Here is a 5,381-nt window from a genome sequence, read left to right on the forward strand (position 1 = left end):
TAGTGTATGAACATATTTAAAATAATAAAATAGTATATATAGTACCACATGGTAGTATATGAGACATGTGGGGTAACTACCACCGGATGGTAGGATGAATTTTTCCCATATATATATATACATATGAAAATGGAGAACAATGGACGTGTCATATATAAACAATAACATGCTTCTTCTTCTTCCCGTCAGACCAGCAGCAATGGCAGTGACACCGATCTTGCCGCATTGCTAGCTTTCAAAGCCCAGCTCGTCGACCCTCTCCGCATCCTTGCCAGCAACTGGACCACTGGCACTCCTTTCTGCCGTTGGGTCGGCATCTCGTGCAGCCGAGATAGGCAACGTGTCACCGCTCTATCGTTGCCGCACGCACCTCTTGTTGGATCTGTGGCACCTCATGTCGATAACCTCTCTTTCCTTTCTGTTCTCAACCTCACTCTCACCAACCTCACAGGCCCCATTCCACCTGAACTTGGGAGGCTACATCGTCTTACATATCTTGGTCTTGCAAGAAATAGCCTGTCAAACACCATACCTACTAGCCTAGGGAACCTCACAAGGCTCAAGTTCCTTGACCTAGCTTTCAACCAACTCTCAGGCTAGATTCCCGTTGAGATGCTGCTGCCTATGCACAACCTTATGGTAATTAATTTGTTCAGCAATGATCTGAGTGGCCAAATACCACCACATTTGTTCAACAACACGTCTTTCTTGAAGGTCATTAGTTTTGGAAATAACAACCTGTCAGTCCTATACCACAGGTTGTTGCACGATTATCCATGCTTGAGATATTGGATATAGAGCGTAATCAACTCTCTGGCCTTGTACCACAAGCCATATACAACATGTCCAGGCTACAAATCATGGCATTTGCATACAACGGTAACCTAGCTGGATATTTCCGAGCAATCAAAGTTTTAACCTCCCAATATTGCGCTTTATTTCACTATATAGAAACAATTTCGCTGGTCAGTTTCCATCAGAGCTTGAATCATGCCGGTACCTAGAGGTGCTTGATTTGGGTGACAATTTTTGTGTGGACGTTATGCCAATATGGTTAGCCAAATTATCACAACTCCGCTGGCTTAACTTAGCATCTAACAACATTATTGGTCCAATCCCGGCTGCTCTTAGCAATCTCACTAGTCTTACTCATCTGGATCTCTCCAACTGCAGTCTAAAAGGAGAGATTCCACCAGAATTAGGTCTTATACAGGAACTCTCGTTTCTGTCTCTTACACTCAATCAATTGGTGGGTAATATTCCAGCTTCGCTCGGCAACTTATCCAAATTGCCTTTGCTAACTTTACCAGCTAATCAATTGTCGGGACAAGTACCAATAACATTAGGGAAACTTGTAGCTTTGATCGTGCTTGAATTTTCAATAACAATTTAGAGGGGAATCTAGACTTCTTTTCGAGTCTTTCCCAGTGCAGGAAACTCAGGTTCCTCAGTATACATAATAATTCTTTCACATGAGTCCTCCATGGCCATGTGGGAAACCTCACTTCACAGTTTACCATTTTTCAAGCAGGTTATAACAAATTAACAGGTGGAATTCCTACAGCAATTTCAAACATTAGCAGCCTTGAACGGATAGATCTTCGTGACAACCTATTCACCGAGCCGTTTCCTGATTCCATCGCTATGTTAGAGAATCTTGTAGATCTTGATCTCTCACACAATAACATGTTAGGCCCTATCTCAGCACAAATGGGTATGCTTAGGAGTCTAGGACAGTTACTTCTTGAAGCAAACAAATTCTCTGGATCCATACCAAGCAGCTTTGGTAATCTTAGTTTCTTACAAAACATCAACTTGTCTAATAACAAGTTGGGGTCAACGATACCCCCGAGCCTTTTCCGCCTAAATAAACTTATCACATTGGATGTTTCTCACAATTCCATTGCTGGTGCACTACCAGATGATGTTTCTGGTCTAAGACAAATTGATCTCTCTTCCAACTTCTTGGTAGGAAGCATCCTAGAATCATTTGGACAACTTGATATGCTAACATACATAAATCTACCACATAAATCCTTCAAAGGCTCAATTCCCGACCCACTGAGAAAACTAGGAAGCTTAGCATCATTAGACCTTTCATTCAACAATCTCTCTGGTATCATTCCCATGTTCCTTGCCAACTTTACCTACTTGACTACCTTGAACCTCTCGTTCAATAGGTTAGAGGGCAAAATACCCGAGGGGGTTGTTTTCTCAAACATCACCTTGCAATCTTTGATTGGGAATGCTGGGCTATGTGGTGCTCAACGCCTAGGAGTGCCGCCATGCCTTGATAGATCTAGATCAAGTAACAAACAATTGCTAAAAATTCTACTTCCAACACTCATATTAGCCTCTAGTGCCATTGTCATTTGCTTGTACTTATGGTTTGGAAAAAAAACTAAAGAAGGAACAGAACAATGCTTCTGTTGATACAAACAATGTTCCGGGTCACGAGCTAATCTCCTATCATGAGCTCATTCGCGCCATCAATAATTTCAGGGATCCGGAAGCTTTGGGAAAGTCTTCATGGGAAGAATGAGCAGTGGTTTGGAGGTTGCGATAAAAGTTCTTGACATGCAGCTCGAGCAGGCCATTCGAAGTTTTGATGTTGAGTGTCGAGTACTTCGCATGGCGCGGCACCGCAACCTAATCAAGATACTCAACACGTGCTCTAACCTTGACTTTAGAGCACTGGTGCTTCAATACATGCCAAATAGAAGCTTAGAGACACTCCTACACCGGTCTGAGGGTACACGGCACGTGGGGTTCCTAGAGAGACTGGACATCATGCTCGACGTGTCAATGGCAGTTGAGTACCTGCACCATGATCACTATGAGCTGATCTTGCACTGTGACTTGAAGCCTAGCAATGTGTTGTTTGATGAAGAGATGACTGCACATGTGGCAGACTTCGGCATTGCAAGGTGGCTTCTTGGTGATGACAACTCTATGATATGTACGAGCATGCCCGGAACGGTTGGATACATGGCACCAGGTACATAATTAGCTACCTCTTGTTACAAACTGGTTTTTAAAGCAATTATAAATAGTGGCTCCAAGAAAAACAAATATGATTGAGGACTTATGCTTTAATTTCCACTCATTGTTTCATTGAGCAGAGTACGGTTCACTCGGATAAGCATCACGGAAGAGCGACGTGTTTAGTTACAGGATTATGCTTCTTGAAGTCTTCACTAGAAGAAAGCCAACTGACGCCATGTTTGATGCACAGCTAACCTTTAGGCAATGGGTTTGTCAGGCATTTCCCGCGGAGCTTGTCCAAGTCATCGATGGTCAGCTACTGCAAGGCTCCCCTCTTTATAGCTGCAGTTTGGAAAATGGCTCTCTTGCATCTGTGCTCGAGTTGGGTTTGCTCTGTTGCAGCGACTCGCCTGACCAAAGAACGACGATGCGTGATGTGGTCGTGACGTTGAAGAAGATCAAAGCCGAATACATCAAACAGACAGCAACAACATCACGTAGTGCAACACAATGATCGAGCTCCCTTTTAGCCTGATACTATGTCATCTGTAAGAGTGCAACTATGCGTGGGTGTATGTGTTCTGCTTCTTTTGCACTAAGAGCATCTCTAGCAGACCCCGCAAAAGCGGTCAAACCCGTAAAAATCCGCGTTTGCAGTTTCGTGGTGTTAAAAAACGTCCCGAATAAACCCCGCAAAAGCGGTCAAACCCGTAAAAAATTTGCAGGCCCCTGAGAATCCATCCCCACGACCCTTAATATTGCAGATTTGGAGGCAAAATATAAGGGAAACTGCAAACCAGTCAACGCTACGCGACAAGGAAATTCCGCCGTGCGCACACGTGCTCCGGTGACCTTCCGCCACGGAACTCGCCGGAATCTCGCCGGAAACTCGCAGGAGCAGTGGCTGGTGACTCGAGCAGCTACCCGGCCACGAACGAGCTAGCTAGCAAGCTCCTGAACCATCCGGCCACGAACGAGCTAGCTAGCTAGCAAGGTCCTCGATCCATCCGGCCACGAACGTTGCGGGAGTAGCTAGCAAGCTCCTCGATCCAGCCGGCCATGGAATAGCTAGCTAGCTCCCGGATCCATCCGGCAACGGAGGAGCTGCCTCCTGGATCGATTCGGCAACTACCATGGACGACGGGAGCTGACTATGAACACAGGCGAGAGGAAGAAGAAGACACGGGAAAGAATATACGCGAATATTCTTTTACGGGTCCGTTATACAGGATCTGCATCTGCGACCGTCCACGCCGGCCCGCAAAGCCGATTTTTCACGAACTACAAACGCGTTTTGCGGGCTGGCGGGATGCGGGATCTGCTAGAGATGCTCTAAGAGCAGCCACTTGTCTACTAGAGTATTTGGCATGTGCAACTGTTTGGTCATGCTTTTCTTCTCTCCGGTTGTGTGAGTACGTAGCATTCTTCTTTCCTTTCTATTAATTTGAACCCTTTCCGAAATAGTACGGACTATATATGAACAAGACCAGTGCGCCTAGCGCTTTGACCACGATGTGTGGAAATAGATTATCTCCCTATGATATGCCGAGTCAAGTGCCAAATACTCCCTTCATTTTTAAATATAAGTCTTTTTAGATATTCTAATATGTATCACATACAAAGCAGTGAATCTGCACTCTAAAATATATTTATATCCATCCGTATGTAGTTCGTATTAAAATATCTAAAAAGACTTATATTTAAAAAAAGTAACAAATAGTCCTGTCCGAGAACACATTCAAGTTTCACCTTTTTTTTCCTATTTTCTCAGGCATACCTTATCTTGAAAAGAAAGGCCATAGAGGCACAATACTTGACTGACTTCCAACATAGATGTACTATGTTTTTTGCAACAACAAAAAAAGATACATCAGGGACGTAGTGTGACCAAACTTATCATCTTTGACCGTGTTGACTCATTTCTCAAATACTAATTTCGTCGATGGATTGAACATTTTAACCTTTTCTATAAGTTTATTAAACATAGGCAGACTTCACCTCTTGATGCTTTCGTATGAAGTCCTCATTTAAGAAAACACGAGCAAAAGCATTGCCATCTCAGTGATAGGGCATGTCCAATCACAACCCCAAAAATAAAGCCCCCAAACAGTCAAGAGAAAAGTCCATATTTCAACCCTGAACTAACCAGTCGATTTAATTTACAACCCTCAACTTCGAAACCGGTCGAAATACACCCCCAACTAACTACTAGGTTCAAAATTCAAACCTGGTCTCGATTTTGAGTGGTTCAAGCGGTTTTGACCGCAGTCAATGCTGACTTGGCAGCGCCATGTCAGCAGCCATTTGCCAGCTAAGCTAGGGCTGAACTGCATATGTTTTCTTTTCAACAATTTACCAAGTAGTCCCTGAATATTTGCAAAACAACCTTAATATAA

The 5,381-nt window shown here is 43.8% G+C and overlaps 1 pseudogene; it reads left to right on the forward strand.

Annotated features, from left to right (window-relative positions):
• Nucleotides 1-612: 612 nt before the first annotated feature.
• Nucleotides 613-3,499, forward strand: LOC109772653 (uncharacterized; annotated as a pseudogene).
• The last annotated feature ends 1,882 nt before the right edge of the window (nucleotides 3,500-5,381 follow it).

The sequence above is a fragment of the Aegilops tauschii genome, chromosome 3 (assembly GCF_002575655.3).
Source record: "Aegilops tauschii subsp. strangulata cultivar AL8/78 chromosome 3, Aet v6.0, whole genome shotgun sequence".
In the NCBI taxonomy this organism is placed as follows: Eukaryota; Viridiplantae; Streptophyta; class Magnoliopsida; order Poales; family Poaceae; genus Aegilops; species Aegilops tauschii.